Source organism: Chlorocebus sabaeus, chromosome 3, assembly GCF_047675955.1.
Source record: "Chlorocebus sabaeus isolate Y175 chromosome 3, mChlSab1.0.hap1, whole genome shotgun sequence".
NCBI lineage: Eukaryota > Metazoa > Chordata > Mammalia > Primates > Cercopithecidae > Chlorocebus > Chlorocebus sabaeus.
The window spans coordinates 53,969,922-53,987,835 of NC_132906.1; positions in this window are offsets into that span (position 1 = coordinate 53,969,922).

The following is a 17,914-nucleotide window of genomic DNA, read 5'->3' on the forward strand; positions in this document are numbered from 1 at the left end:
GTCACTTTCTACTTGTTTCCCAGATGATTCAGGGATCACTCAGAGCTCTTCCTAAGAGAGCAATCCCATGCCCTCCTGCTGCCACATTTAAATTGTCTGAACTGCATGACTTTTTCATTTACTCTCCCTTTAGAGTGAAGCTGCAAAGTAAGGAAGACTTGAATGGCCTTGCATCTTCAAAGAAGTGCCTTGAGCTCTGGAATGCAACAAAGTGGGAGAAACCACTAAACACAACACCGGGAAATGTCAACAATGAGGCGGGAATGCATGGGCAGGTGGATGGAGCATTTCTAGGCATTTTCTCAGACAAGGCAACCAACTCAGCTGAACTAGAAAATGGGTCTTTTTCCCACAGAAACTAATTTAACTGATTTTTGAAACACATTGATAACAGCATTAGCATAAATTTAAATATATGCTTACCAGGCTGTTCTATGTTATTTTTTTATGCAAGTGATTTGGTTGATAAATTAATAATTGTGATTACTAAAGAAGAACTAAATTTCCAATAATCTGAACATTTGGTCATAATAGAAAACTGTAGGTCTTGACTTATTAAAGCATTAAAAAAGATGGAAGGTCAAACTAATTTCAGCAGCTAAAATGCACTCATACTTAATTGTAGTGTATTTCAAGCTAAACTTAAAAGAAAGCAGAAATGTTCCTAAATGTTTTATGCCTATAGCAGCAATTGGTAGTTAAATTAGTTCTAAGCACAGAATATGAAAAGAGAATATATAATTAATAATCTATAATTGACAAGCTTCATTGTAAATATAATAGGTATTAGATGGTACATTCAGCAACTAAACAAATAGCATTTTGTATACAAATGTAAAGAGAGAAACTTATGTCTTGTATGTTTCTTTTAACCTTAACATTCAGGAATGATCATCCTCAGTATCTTGATAAGTTTTCTTAAGCAAAATGTCAAAATGTTCTTCTAGTAAATCTGACTATTACTTGTTGAATTTCCACAAGAAGCCCCCTAATCAGGAATTGTCAAAGGTAGATACATAAAGTATTGTTTACACACCTTGAGCTTACATATATTAATATTATTAGCTATTATAAAACATAAGACATTCAAAAATCAACATCAGATTAATCTTATATGTCAAGCCCTCTAAATGTATATGGCACTTAATTAATACTGAAAAAAAAATTTTAAAGAATAATTTCTAGGAATATGTACTTATATTTTTTAGCATAAAGTCTCATTTTAAAAATGTGATCACAAAATATCTTTTAATAATTTAGCTACAAAGAAATAGTTTCAAGGAATTGCTTTCTATGTCACACACACACACTCACACACATACTTGTACACACACATACTTGCTCACACATGCCTATTTTCAGAATTTTCTAAGCAGCAATTACTTTCTTAGATTTATAATCTATAATTCATGGCATTTTTGGTATCCAGAAAAATATATATTTTTTTGTTTCCATTTAAGTAGGTTTAGTCTAAAAGCACTTGCTAATAATAACAACACAGCAAAGGTTTGTTATGTAAACATTTTACTTTATTATCAGCCTTTGTTTTCCAATACAATGCTTTAAAAATATCCTCTGTTGTATAAAGGACATTGTTGCAAAAAGGCAGCTCAAAACTTGTCCTTCCCTTCCTTTCATTGATCTGTTGCCTCTTAGGCAATATGAACAGCTGTCTCCAGCTCACCCACAAGCAAGCTGAACATAATAATAAGGTAGTGTTACTGGCCTGAATCTATGAATGATTATACAAAGGGTGCCAGCTCTTTTCCATTAAAGATAAGGTAACAAAGATACCATAGAGAAGAAAACTGGTTAGCAAAGCAAAGCGTGTGCTTCTGCCTTTAAGGTTTAGTTATGATTCCTCTGGTAACCACTGAGTTTCTCTTTCCGTTGGGTTTCCAATAAGGTGAAGGTGCCCTCTGTAGGAGACTCCCAGTAAATGCCGCTTTTTATATTTGGGTGACAACAGGCAAGTTCCACCCCCTTGCCTCCATTTATAAATAAACAAATAAATAATCACAGAACTCTGTGTGAGTAGAAGCTTGAACTCTATAAATCTTAGGGGGAAATTAGTATAAAGCCCACAATGATCTATGTAAATGTGGTTGCTTTTTCAAAATGAGAGAAATGGAACAGTGAGCAAGCTATACAGCATGTTGGTGTTTGATATTTACTGACACTGTGATATGTAATAGAATAGGCTTTATAAATTCAGACATGTTCCAAAAACAGAAAGATAGAAGGTCTTGGCATAGTTGAGTGAAAAACGGATCTAAACAGAAAAATCCACACGCAGAGAGACACATTCACCACCTAATAAATACACCTCCCCAAAAGGTCTTCTTATCTTCCCTTGCTATAAAGGTTACCATAATGCAGATTCATTATCAGTCCCACTGGGTAACATATAGCTCAGTAAGAAATTGCTTTTGTTAGCATGCTCATAGAAAGAGATTAGCTATTTCACCAGATCTCTTGGGGCTATTTGAAATTTTGGGAATTCTCTCTGTAATTTAAAATGGAAGTTAAAGCCAATGCGAATAGACTAGGGAAAATCTCACAAATTAAACCTCTCCATCTGGAAGTTTCTTCATCACTTATTGCAAAGTACAAGCTGAAATCGCATTTGTTACAGGCAGGAGAGAGATTTCATCACTGATGATGCAATTACATTTATATTAATGTTTTAATAATTAACTATTTTGGCTGCAAAGAAAAATTTAAAATGGAAATGCTTAACAGTGTTTTGGATTTTATTTTTTTTTGTCTTTATGAACTTTGTATATTACTTAGATTTTCTCACTGAAATCATCTATGTACATTATTTAAACTATGACTTTTGCCTCTATGGAATGTGTGCAGGAGAGTCTAGTATCACCTGTATTGCAAGTTAGGGGATGAACAAGTGGGCATGGAGGCATAAGAGAAGGAGGATTACTTGCATCCTCTTACCTATCCGACTTCATTTGTCCTCAGTATTTTATGCTCAAACATCTCCTTCTCTGTGAATCCATTTTCCCTTACCATTGGCCACTTAACCTCAATAACAATGATATTATGGACTACTATGTACCAAGCACTGTGTGAGCACTGTGCTAGATAGTTTATATGGATTATCTCATCTAATCCTCATAATACATAGGAAAGATAGGCAATTTTTTCTTATCCCAGTATGAAAATGAGGCATCTAAAGTCTGGCTGATTAAATTACTTGCCCAAGCCACAGTCTGCTTTCTTTTCCCCAAGGATACCACTCCCTTCTGTCCTCACTTATTTTCTCACCTGATTGTTTTTCCACATGTTCAACTTATTTGCACTCCTGTCTTCCTAACATAACTGCCTGGTGAATTCCCAGCCAGCAGTAACAGCTATCTGCCATCCCACTGGATGACTGAGCATTGCTAAAGACTCTCCCACAGTTATGCAGAATTGTATCCTTAATTACTCATGACTCTTAGTTGCAAGCTTTAAAATTTAAGATAGTTTATCTAGAAAGGGACTGAATCAGCTCACATCATCACATCAATAGAAGTCAGGGCTCCAGTTGGTCTCAGGGATAATTTTGACCAGAGATTCAAACATCTCCTCATATCATCTCTGATTTCTGAAGACACACTTGTCAAGGTGTCTTCTTCAGTTCCTCAGTTTAGTTTCTAAACAACTGGATTCATGGTTTCTAGAACCAACCATGCACACTACTTCTAACTCCAGCACCCAGGGACACAAATCCAAGGAAGAACTCTCATTGGGTTATCTTGGACCAGGTGCATATTTCTGAATGAAGAAACTGATCAAGGGCATTATCAGGTAGTAGTTAAGAATGTGTGGAATGTGAAACTAGATTCCTGGAATGTAAAACCTGGTCTATATGTGACTTGGGACAAGTTTACATCCCAGTGCCTGAATTTTCTTATATGAATAAAAGGAAATAATAATTGTACCTACTTCACTGCATCACTATGATGATTAAATGACTTACTATGCAGAACTTAGAATAATGACTAGTTCTGAATATGTTAGTTATCAGTGGATCATTTAGGCCTTAGGATTGGTTCAGCTTGGGGCAGATGCTCACTCAGCTCAATCAGTGTGACCATGGAGGCAGAGTAATTAAACAGCACTGAAGCTCGAATTTCAGGGAGATTCCTACCATGGGAGACTGAGAAATTTTTCAGAAGGAAGAGACTTTTCCAGATGAAAGAGTGAGAAGTGCTAGATGGACAAGTCACCAGACACCAGGAAGAATACTATACAATCAGGAAGAATGTATGATCTCCTATATGAATGGAGAGCCATTCAACCATCTTTTTATGTGTCCTTAATCAGCTCCATCGCTCCTTCCTCTCAGTGATAATTCCAAAACTTTCTTAAATACTAAACCCAATTCCACAAACAAGAGATGTGTTTTCTCTATTGACACTCCTCCTATTGCAAAAGGAAGTTTAAGATCATCAGACTTTCACCATTTCTTGATTGGACTGTTCCTAGAGTCTCTGGGCTGACTCCCTTTTCCAGTCTTTCCTTTCATCCATCCACATTATTTCCAGATTTATAGTGGAACTTGAGAGTACCATTTTCAATATAAATCTTGAATATAGGTCATGTAGTCTATATACTAAAACTCTTCAATAGTACCCCTTCACCTCCAGCATGAAGTTCAGATTAGGACTAAGTCTGACTTAGAAGACTTTATCTTTCCTGTTTTTGTATTTGGATACTCTGCAGGTCTAGTTTTTATTTTGTTGTTATTATTTCTACTTTGTGACCATTTGTTAACCTGTTTTAAATAGCTAGCTAGCTAGCAGACAGAAAGAAATCAATAACTAGTTTGCTAGGGCTACAGTCACAAAGTACTACTGACGTAAGCAACAGAAATTTATTTTTCACAGTTTTGGAGACTAGAAGTCCAATCTCAAGGTGTCAGCAGGTTCAGTTTCTTCCGGAGGCCTCTTTCCTTGGCTTACAGATGGCTACCTTGCTGCTGTGTCTTCACATGGTGTTTCTTCTGTACATTCCCCCAGTGTCTCTCTAAGCATCCTAATAAGGACATCATTCAGGTTGGATTAAGGCCTTCCCTAAGGACCTCATTTTACCTTGCTTACCTCTTTTAAAGCCCTGTCTCCAAATATAGTCACATTTGGAGTTACTGGTTAGGGATTCAACTTATAAATCTTGAGAGGACACAATTCAGCTCCAGGTATAATTTTTATCTTAGAAAGTCTAAAGTGCTAAATTTGTCAAATTAAATCATGCTACTCTTCTGGTGAAAATACTTAAATCGGTTCTCACTAGACTTTGAACAGCACTCTGGTCTTTTTCTTCGTGGCACTTTTGTTATTTTCCATTTTTGAGACGGAGTCTTGTTGTGTCACCCAGGCTGGAGTGCAGTGATGAGATCTCAGCTCACTGTAACTTCCACCTCCCAGCTTCAAGTGATTCTCCTGCCTCAGCCTCCTGAGTATCTGGGATTACAGGCACATGCCACCATGTCCAGCTAATTTTTGTATTTTTAGTAGAGACAGAGTTTCACCATGTTGGTCAAGCTGGTCTCGAACTCCTGACCTTGTGATCCGCCTGTCTCAACCTCCCAAAGTGCTGGGATTACAGTTGTGAGCTGCCATGCCTGGCCACATTCTTTTTAACTTGTAATTTTACCTTAGTTTGTTTGCTTTTTCATTATGTGATTATCCGCATTGGTAAGAGTTCCTTTGGACCATTTCTATCTTATTCTTTATTGTATTCTCTTTCTAGTACAGAGATTGAAATATAGATGTTGCTCCACATTTGTTGAATAAGAAACGACTTACTTCAAGTAGTATGACTATACTGTGTTATTTCACGTGTTTGGGGTTTGGTTCTGACTTCATCCCCCAATATTTATTTGCTTACTTAATGATTTTTTACCCTTTAGGGCATCCCTCCAAGAAAGTGATACGTATGTGCCATGGAATACTATGCAGCCATAAAAAAGAATGATATTATGTCCTTTGCAGGGACATGGATGGAGCAGGAGGCTATTATCCTTAGCAAACTAACACAAGAACAAATACTGCATGTTCCCACTTATGAGGGAGAGCTAAATGATGAAAACACGTGGACACATAGTGGGGAACAACATACACTGGGACCTATCAGAGGGTGGAGGATGGGAGGACAGAGAGGATCAGGAAAAATAACTAATAGGCACTGGCTTAATACTGGGTGATGAAATAATCTGTATAACAAACCCTCATGACATAAGTTTACCTATGTAACAAACCTGCACATGTACCCCTGAACTTAAAAGTTGAAAAAGAAATAAAAAAGGATACTCCAAACCAACGAAAGACATAACTATCTCACTTCTATGGGATATTTACCTCTATTTTTAATTTGTTATCATATATGGTATCTAGGTATCAATTATCTTTTAGTTTACAGGGTTTAGCATATTGCCTAATATATGACAATCCTCAAATTGAACTTTGCTTTTTGAGAAACAGTTAAACTCCACCTGAATGACCAGATACATTTTAAATGAATAAAAAGCAAAGTATAAATGATTTAAATAATTATATTCTACTTCATCTTTAAGAACTTTCCTGATAATCTGAGTCTAAACACTTCTCTTTTATCATTTATTTTATCTACTATGTAGCTATGAGTAATCCATTGTCTTATAAAATCTATTAAAACTATTGCCTTGAACTACTATTTCCATCTTTAGTCATTTACATTTTGAATTAGTTTGTATCTCATTTTTTTTAATCTCACCAGCTAGAGAGTAGGGGATTTTGTCCTATATAATTACAGAAAAAGACATATATGCATATGATAAGCACTTGTTATTGGATTCAATTTGGATAAATTTGAAGCATGTATAAATTCAGAGATCGTTCAAGTATCTATTATATCAGTTAGCTCTTTCTGCATAAACATACAATCCAGAACTTAGTGACTTAAAAAAAAACACACACACTTGATTTAGCTGATTCTTTTGTGCAAGATCTGGGATGATGCTTCTGGTCTGAGTCAGCTCAGGTGGGTTGTGTTTTCTGTGATTGCTTCATGAAGTGTCTGGTCATTAGCAGATTGCCATGACAATGGGGCTGGGGTTTCACCAGGCAGTTGTGTTGGTTGTGAAACTTGCATATGTTAACAGGTGGACATATGCAACACATTTTTTAGGTGCTATAGACTGAATTGTGGCCCCTCCCCCAAATTCTTATGCTGAAACATTAACTTTCAATGTAACTGTATTGAGAAATAGGGCCTTTAGGAGGTGAAGTTAAATGTGTTCATAAGGATACGGTCCTAATGCAATACAATTGGTAGATTTATAACAAGTGGAAGAGATTCTCTCTTTCTCTCTATTTCTCTATAGCTCTCTAGCATGCTCCAAGGAAGGCCATGTGAGAATACAATGAGATGACCATCTGCAGTCAGGAAGAGAGCCCTCATTAGAAACCTAATTGACAGGCACGTTCGTCTTGGACTACCCTTCCTTCAGAACTGTGAGAAATCAATTCCTGTTGATTAAGTTGCTGATATTTTGTTATGGCAGCCAGAGCAGACTAAGACACTAGGGTATAGACCTAGGATTGGACTTGATAATGGGGTTTGCACATCTTCAAACTTACAAGATGGAATCAAGTGGTTTCCTAATATTTTAAAATTTGTTCCACATCATTTCTAACATCTGATATTATAAAATTTTTGAAATGTTGCAGCCAGGAAGGTATAAAATGGAAGCCAACTGCAGCTTCAATTTATAATACCTTATTACTAAGATTGAGATTTTTTTATATACTGTTTGGCTATTTGAATCTTCCTCTTCAGTCAAGTGTCTGCTCTTTCTCCCATTATAAATTATGTAAGTTACTGTTTAAATTATGTAAGTTACTGTTTTATAAATTCTGTTCTGATGTACAGAATTTATGTATTCTGAATATGTTAAAAATATATTCCCCCAGTGTGTTTCTTGTATTTTCACATTATTTGTGACAGTTTTTGATGAGCAGAAGTTCTTTATTTAATATAGTCAAATTCCAAATTTTCCTTTATAGCTTTCTCTGTTTGGGTCTTGCATAAGAAATTTCCCTATCCTAAGAACATAATCTTATTATCTTGAGATTTTTTTTTTTAATTTTTTGCTTTATATGTTTAAGTCTTCAATACTCTGGGAATTGATGAGTTTAACAGCAGAGATGGGGGAGTAGAGGGAGGAAGGTAAAGGGTGTTTGTTGCTCCTGGTATCTAATGGGTAGAGGGCAGGGATGTTGCTAAACACCCTACAGTGCACAGGACAATCCCCCATAGCAAAGAATTATCCAGACCAAAATATCAACAGTGCTGAGGCTGAGGGATCCTTTGAGTAGTCATTTGTGTAATACAACCATAATCAGTATTCTTAAATTCTTTATGTGTGCTTAAAAAGAAAGCATATCCTACAATCATGAGTGTAATTGGTTTCTGTATTCTATGTACTTCTTTTAGTTAACCTTATTAATTTTGTGGTTCAAAGATTTCATAATCTAACTGATTTTTTGACTACATGATTTATCATTATGGAGAGAGCTGTGCTAAAATCTCTCTCTGTGTGGATTAGTCTAGTCCCTCATAGTTCTGTCAACTCTTCCTTTAAAAAATTTGAAGCTCTGTTTTGAGGTAATACAAGAGTAGAATACATATGTCTTTCTGCCGAATTGAAATGTGTATCATTTTAAGTGGCTATCATTTTCTCTAATACATTTTTTAATTGATTTTGTCTAATATACCTTTATAAATGCAGTGGATATTTTATATTTTAATATTAATTTGTTATAACCTTATTATATTTTTTATGTTTTCAATGTCCTTATATTTTAGGATATCTTTTGTAAACAGTATGTAACCTCTTTTTTTATTATAATTAATTTATTTATTTAGATACAGGGTCTCACTCTGTTGCCCAGGCTGGAGTGCCGTGGAGCAATCACAGCTCACTGCAGCCTTGACCTTCCAGGCTCAGGTGATCTTCCCATCTCAGTCCCCTCAAGTAGCCGGGACTACAGGGCGTACCACCATACACAGCTAATTTCTCTGTAATTTTTATAGGATGAAATTTTGCCATGTTGCCCAGGCTGGTCCTGGATTCCTGGGCTCAAGCAATCCACCTGCCTTGTCCTCCCAAAGTGCTGGGATTACGGGCCTGAACCACCGAATCTGGCCTTCCCTTTATTTTAAATCCAGTTACATAATATTTGTGCTTTAAATGGGTCACGTAGTCCATTTTCACGTATTGAAATCGCTAATATTTTTGCATTTATATCTATCATCTTATTTTGTGGTCTTACTGGTACCACCCCTTATATTTTGTAGTTTCTTCCCTTGCCTTTTAATATCCATTCATGACTCACCTGAATCAACCACCACTGTGATGGCCACCAGACAGTGTTCATCTATGTCTGTTTTTCTTTCCACATTTACAAGTTGTCATCCTATTGTAAGAAAAAATCTTTTTCTTCTATTGAAATCATTACTTTGTTAATTTAAATTATTGTATTTCATTTATTATTCTTTATTTTCATGTTGATATTGGCCCAGATTTGTTGTTCAGTTGCAGTCTATTCCATCCGGCTCCTGTTGTTTTGACATGCCCATGTCATTCTTTGGGAGTTTCTTAGTTTCTGCCACAGGGTCCCGGTTCCTTTTGTGCTTTTCATGCCAATGGTCTTAGAATCAGCCATTTCTCAAAGGAATCTGGGTCTTGTGGAAGATTGTATATCAAAACCAAAATCAGGACCAAGAGTCAAACACATTAATAGAATGTAAAAATATATTCAACAAAATAGAATTACAAAAATGTATTACAGAAAGTGAAAGCCACTTAAAGATTATCTAGTGAAAATGCCTTTTTACTAGAAAAGACTTAAGAGTCCAGGATTAGGTGTGCTCATTCATACATGTACTTCATAGCTTCTAAGTCCTCTCAGTAAACAAAGTAAGAAATTAATGGATGTGTGTACATATTTCTAGACAAGGAAATAGAAAATATATTTGTGTGTGTCACACAAGTTTGTATCTATTCTATATCCATTATTTCGATCTACATCTATTATTTATCTATCTACCTATCTATCCTGTGAATTCATACAAGATTTTCACTTCCAATCCAATAATATTATCATGTTCATTTTAGTTAGTTTCCCTAATATCTGTTTTCCTGATAGTGAGAAACTTGACTTCCATTGTCTTCAATATATGTACTTATTCGTCTAATCTCCTTCTACATAACCAGTATCCCAAACTTGCTGGTTATCTCTTTGACCTTGGCCATTTTGCTTTCTCATTAGCCTATCATCTTGCCATGGCCCCTTTGGTTGACTACGTAAGTGACCCCAGTCCTTTACCCAACTTCTAAGCCTCACTGCATTCTCTATCCTCAGCTCCATCAGTCTCTGAAACTTTCTTAACTCTATCACTTCTTTTCAGCCTTGCTCTTGTTCCACAAAAAGGGAAGGTAAGAGAAAGAGAAAAGGAGAGCAGTGTCCTCAAATTGGGAGCTAAAGTTTATCTGAATATTTGTTTATTTATTTCGAGTCAGAGTTTCACTCAGTTGCCCAGGATGGAGTGCAGTGGTGCAATCTCTGCTCACCGCAACCTCCGCCTCTCAGGTTCAAGCAGTTCGCGTTCCTCAGCCTCCTGACCTTAGGTGATCCCCCTGTCTTGGCTCCCAAAGTGCTGGGATTACAGGCATGAGCAACCATGCCTGGCCTCAGGCATTTTACTTTTCTATCATATGACAACAAGAAAATAGATGAGAGTCATTTTTCATGTTCTGTATGCTATCTTGATCCAAATATTATCACTATGCTCCAAGATTTCTAAATTAGGAAATTAAAAGTTTGTATAGTCAAGTTTTATATATAGTAAAGTAATAGTAATGAAAGTAATGAAATATTCCACCTGAAAATGGCCACATACTCCCCAATGTAATTTTTAAAATAATTTTGAAATATTTCCTCATTTTATTCACAGGATATGATAATGGGTCATACTGTGGTGGGTTGGCATGCACCCTGTCCCCCTTCTTACCTCCCAGAATTACCTCAGTATCATAGCCTAGGTGCTTTGGAGAAAGCTGACTCCTAGCGATAAATCTTCAGTTGCCTTAGCTTATAAGCACGTTCTTTCAGTCCTCTGATTGTTGTCATTTGTCTAGGGGTGGGCATGGACTTTAGTGGTACCAAAAATCTTGCATTCCCATTTGAAATGCTGAGACAGAAGTACAGGCTCTCACTTTCTCTGCAGTTGGCAGAGAGGGAATGCAGTCTCGATTGCTTCTGGCAAACATTGTGCAGTCATGTTGGAAAAGGGACTTGAAATGAAGCAAAGATTCCAGAAAACAGAACAAACCAAAAGAAATGGTGACCACTATATCTGGCAACCGTGGAGCCTGCCCTATCTCTGGACATCCAGTTACGAGGGTTAATAAAGCCTGGTTTATTTTGTTGTCTGTGCCATTTGACTTTGCTTTCTTGATGTGAATAACACAGAAAAGCTCTAACTCACAGTGACATTAAAGAAAAAACCAGAATGGAATAAAACCAAACTAGCAACGTGTATATAAGTCATAAGAAAAAATTGACCGTGACTAAAGATAAGACTAGAGTAAGGGTATCTATGCTTTGAAAAAGTTGGTCACATGATATGAAATTCTTTTGAAAATAAGCTTTATGTTTTTTTTTTCCTTTGGTCAAAAATGGGCAAAGATTAAAAATAGCTTCTTAATTTTTCAAAAATATGCACTAAAAGAGCAACATAATAGCAGATCCAAAACAGTTTATGCAAAGTTAACCTTATAAAACGTCACAATTAGGAGGCTAGTATGAGTCTTTTATATACTCTGGTTATATCATTAATACTGCACTCAGAAGTCTAAAGCTTCCTTGTTTAAGAAAAGTATATTCCGTTAAGGCACAATTATTTTGATTCCACACTGAAAGTGTCTGTAGGTAATTTTATGGAAAACAAGGAACTTCTAGAGACAAAAGGAAGCTAAGCTGGGCCTAGAGTTTATCCCTTTGGCCAGAAATATTAGGGCAGTCCTTTTATTTTTTTAAAAAAAATCCTGACACGAATAAAGCAGCAAAAAGGACATTGTATGACTCTACTTCCATGAGGTACCTAGAATAGGAACATTCATGGAGTTAGAGAGTAGAACTGAGGTTACAAGGGACTGGGGGACAGGAAGGTTCAGGAGTTATTGTTTAATGGGTTCAGTATTTCCATTTGGGAGGATGAGAAAGTTCTGGAGATTAATAGTAGCAATGGTTGCACAATATTGTGAATGTGCTTAATGCCACTGAATTGTACGCTGGAATTTGGTTAAACGGTAACCTTTCTGGTATTTATAATTATCACACTAAAAAGATCCTTGACTAGCACAAAATTTGATGCATACATTCAATTAAAAATGTTTTCATTTTTATAAAATTGTTAGTTTTTATGTAGAAAACAAATAACAACAGTAACAAAAGCAGCCAAGTATAGCTCTTCAGGATTTCCATGACCTGCCATCTGCTTGCATTAAAGCAAACCAGATCTCCATTTTCTGCTTTAACTTCTTCAGCATATCCAGTAAGCTGGTCATGTTTAAAGGCACAAACATGAAGAAAATCATAATCTTGATCACTTTCCTAAGACATCATGCAATGAACCTCACTTGCAGAGTTCACAGCACCAATTCTCCTGATGCAATGGGAAGTGAACTCACTTTCTCTTTATGATTTAAATCAACTATTGAGATCTTCTATTTTATTTCTTTTATTATGGGGCAACAAGGAACTTCTGGAGACAAAATTTATCTGTGACAAATAATTTCAGTTTTCTACATTTAGATGAAACTTCTCAACTTTCGTACCAGCAAGTGATTACCTTCTACTGGTTCAAATATGTTAATTAATTTGGACTCACTATTACTTTTGTATTTCTAAAAATTCCTGGTTTCTTATATTTGGTTTGCAGTACACAAATGAGACACAATTGGGTGAGAGCAAATAGTTTTCTATTTCTGATCACTCAGATTCACATAAGACAAAAGTAAAGTCAGATACCTATTTATAATTATTTTTCATACAGAACTATACTAATTCTTCATCCCCCTGTATAAACCCTTACATAATATATATTCATGAGAAAGGAACACTTATGATAAATGGAGGGTTCAAGAGACCCAAAGGATTTAAAGATAGAATACTTTATTCAACCATTGAGAATTTCCTTAATTTGAAATATTTTATCTTGATGTGTTTCTTTGCATTTCTTTATGTTGCCCCATTCTTCATTTATGGATTTTTAAAAATCCAAACAAACATAAAAGTAAGTTTTTGACTAGTTTTGGTTAGTCCATACCACTTTACTGGCGTTAAGGATCTTCCACTGAGATGCTTTCTTAAAGCCCTATTTCACAACTGCAACTTACCAATAGAATGTTGCATTAGGTGTGCTTTACTTTCTCTCCATCTATGCTATTCAGTCTTGATTAAAAGCTGGATACAATAGGAAAGGTTTACGGGTTAGACAGGATACTATGCGCTTCAAACCACCTTTCTTAATATTGTCCCCATCAAGTGACAAGGATTTTGCTTCTTCCAGGTGTAGCTCATTCTAGCAGTCTGTGGATTTCAGCACTAAATGTCTTTTAGAAACTTCAGGAGAAATGGCCCTATTTAGTACCACTTATCTTTACCAGTTATCTACTAAATAGAACTTCACTATTTGGAATGTTTTAAAAAGCTAAAATGAAATGTTAAGGAATAGAAATACAGAAACAGTTAAGTGTCCTGCCCACTGACACATTGCTATAAACAAAATTAAGAACAAGTATTAAAGTTAGTCCCAGCTACTTGGAAGGCTGAGGCAGGAGGATCACTTGAGCCCAGAAGCTTGAGAACATAGTGAGACCCTGTCTCACAGAGAAAACAAAATAAAAACCCAAACATTAAAGTTATTTTATTTTAACTCATTTATTTGTAACCTGCAGTACCCACCCAGACTAGAATTTGCAGGGCAATACATACCACACATTTAATATCTCAGTAATCATAACTATTAAAATGATCATAATAACACTTTGTACTTAACTAGTAACTTTCATCCAGGGTTTTAAAGCCCTTTCTAAACATTAATTAATTCTCCTAACACTTCTGCCAGATAGATACGTATCATTATCTTCATTCCCCTGGTGAGGAAACACAGACATTTGTGTTGTGACTGCCCCCAGGCTATTCTGTAAGGCTGTGGCAGTTGTGAGGGTGAGATCTTAGTGAACAAAATTCCCATTCTGTGCATTACTCTTTCATTACTTTACATTCATTCTAAGCATGCTGAGTTCCTAGACAAGTGTCTTAAAATTGTCAATGAGCTGTAAAATGATTTTAAGAATATATGAAAATCCCAAATGAAACTAATAAAAATAGGACCACAGGACTAGGATAGAATGTGAACATTTCCCTGACATTCATTTCTAAAGCTTTGTTCATGAAATGTCACAACAAACAAGACTAAAGTCTATAATCAATTTGTACTTGCCATGCCTCTTCTCTAAGTTTTTATAATTATGCCACCTCACTGTTTTTACTTTCAGTAATTGTTCAACTTCTTTGTGGTGTTTCACACAGAAAAGTTTAACTCCCTGACTGATTCAATTTTTTTAAAAAAGTGGGATATTGCAGATGAAAATTGAAAATATCTGCATTCATTCTTCTTGTACATATGATGCTGAAAACTTTTAACACAGACAATTTATGCAAAACAACCACCACCACCACTATTTTTGGGCTTCTGAGTTGATGCTTCGCTTTTTTCTTCATCTGTCCTGACATTCTGATTACCACCTAGTTTTATGCGTTTTCTAGGTGCTTTCTTCAATTTTCCAGTTTTATACAATAATTTTTTCACTTAAGTTGTGACTATTTCTTGTGAATAAATGCCCACTGCAAATATGGCATTGCTCACTGTAGTCAATTATGCAACACGAAAATTTACGTGTACATGTAATTACGAGATAGAATTTCGGGGAATCTGATAATTATGTCCTAGACAAAAATTTATAGCACCAGAAAGGTATAGACAGTGTCATAGATATCAAATCCTATAAACCAATTCAGAACTGGTTATGTTAATGGTTTATGAATGCCAATTATAGAGTCTGCAATCTGCTAATGTTAAGTTAGAGTCTTGTAAATAGATAATATGAAGTTTGGTTCCAGAAAACCTACTTATCCATGTCTAGAAAGCTAGGAGAGCTAGAAGATAAAAGTGAGTTCTGTTTGTTGGTCTGATAATTGTTTACTGATATCTAAAGCTACACAGGTACATGCAGTTTTATTTAAAGCATCTTAATTTTTGCTTATACAGTTTTATCTCATTACCCACCATCTTGACATTTTGGCCTAATTGAAATGTATCGAATCTTTTCTCTGCTTTTCTGTAGTTTCTTCATTTTTCTTGTGGATCTTCTATCTACCCTTTTGCTATTCTGTTTCCTAAGGATTCACCACCAAACAGCCTCCTTGAAAATATCCTCTATCAAGTAATGTGGATCCAAAATATTTTTAGCCCTTTGTAATGAGATTTATGTTGATTTTCCTAACTCCAGTGATGTTATTTAATTAGATTGCTTGTCAAAATAATTAATATATCCCTTGTATTTAAGAAATACCCTAGTTCTAGAAGCCGCAATTGCCATTTTGTTCTAATTAAGCATCTTTTCGATTCATGGATAGACAACTGTAATTTTTGCTGTCTTCATTTTCTGGACACGACATAATACTATTTTTGAACAATACATAATTTCATTCCAGAGGCATCTCAGTTTGTATGACATAGAAATGGAAAACCACATGGATTTGAGTGTATACATGATGAAAATGTTAGAAAGTAGGAAGAATGCTGATAATGACTGGAGTAACTTTGGCTCATTCAAGGCACAAGGTTATATTTAGATACACGTTTGTCTGTGAACTATCCCTTTAAAAGATAAATCATTCTTTAATGCTGCTGAAACACTTTTCATTTTCCATGATCTATTGCAAAGGATGGTGTATATTTTACACACTTCTAATTGATTCAGGAATGCCTCTTCCCAACACTTACCTTTAAATACTGTTTCACATATCTGACACCTCCAGTTAGTTAACCCCCTGAGTCATCAAGAGCACATTCAGCTCACCCCTCCCTCACCCTACACCCTAGGTTGGAGACAGGAACAAACTTGAAGGTGAAGGGGCCCCAGGCAATCTTTTCAGCCTCCCACAAAATAATTATTGAGTAATCACTCAGGGCAAGAATTAAATTGTTGCAGGTTAAGAGGAACAAGAAAGGGTGGTCAGAAAATAATTGGGTTCTGCTGAAAGCTTTCCTGAGATGCTAGTTAAAAATATCTCCTTTGGTGGAATGTGGTATACTCCAGGAAGAAAAATCTCAAGAGCTAAAATTCATATTGTAAAAGAAAGTTATGGCATAGTAGACTCAATATTATTTAATTTAAGACTCATGGATGGCAGGAGTGAAAAAAAGTTAAAACAAAAACTACCTTAGGAAAAAATACTTAAGTAAAAAGAAATAACATTTTTTTAAGGACAAAGAAATATATAATATATTTCACACATTTTTAAAAAAATTTATTTTGAGGTGGAGTCCAACTGTGCCACCCATTCTGCAGTGCAGTGGCACGATGTCGGCTCACTGCAACCTCTGCCTCCCAGGCTCAAGCAATTCTCCTGCCTCAGCCTCCTGAGTAGCTGGGATTACAGGTGCATGCCATCCCATCAGGCTAATTTTTAGTATTTTCAGTAGAGGCGAGGTTTCACCATGTTGGCCAGGCTGGTCTTGAACTCCTGACCTCAAGTGGTACTCGTGCCTCAGCCTCCCAAAGTGCTGGGATTACAGGCATGAGTCACCACGCCCAGCCATCATGCATTTAAATAAACAAAAATACAGGAGTGTATTTTTAAAAAAACTAATGTAAACATACTTAAATTCACATGTCGTGGATATTTGACAAGGGATTAGCAATTACAGAAGGGAGAAATAGAGGCAGATATAGACTTTAAAAAGAAGAGAGCAGATGCATAGAATTGGAGACCAGAAATAGTTAGAAATTCCTCAAGGAAAAATTACCACTTTCCCAATTTCTCCTAGGTACTGATTACCTGGTTTCCAGCATCTCTTTGATCCAGTTTCTCTGAGTTGTTAGCTACTTCTGCCAAGCTCAAAGAGCTATAGGCCTCTGTGAGCCCACCCTGTCCCTCATAGGCTGGGCAATGATTCATTCCCATCAGTTTCAACATACCTTGGGGTCTTACTTCTTTCCTTAGGAAGACTCATTTCTCCTCCATCTACTTCTGATGAGCCTCTGATAACTGAATTTCGCCTAATCTTCAAATCTGTGTATATAATTCATGTGGGACAATGAATAAGAAATGATATCACATTTTCTTCTTACAAGATTTTTTAAAACCATTGATACACATTTTTGACTGTTATATTTGCCAAATTTTTCAAGATATATTTAACCAAAAACACTCTTATAGTATATGAAATAGTATATTTGATCTACGTATTAACATCATTAGCACTTTCAGTTGATCATGAGGTCCTGTATGAAATAGCTATGTATTATACAAATTTGTGTTTTTACGGTCTAGCATAAGGCCTGGAATAAAGGAGGCACTGAATATAGTTTTTAAATTAATGAAGTTACAGAAACACAAATACCACATGATCTCACTTGTGGAATGTATTATGTGGAATCCAAAAAGTTGAACTCATAGAAGCATAGAGTAAAATGGAAGTTACCAGGAGCTGGGGTTGGGGATGTGCATGGGATTGGGGAGATGCTGGTCAAAGGATACAAAATTTCAGTTAGAAGAAATTAACTCAAGAGATG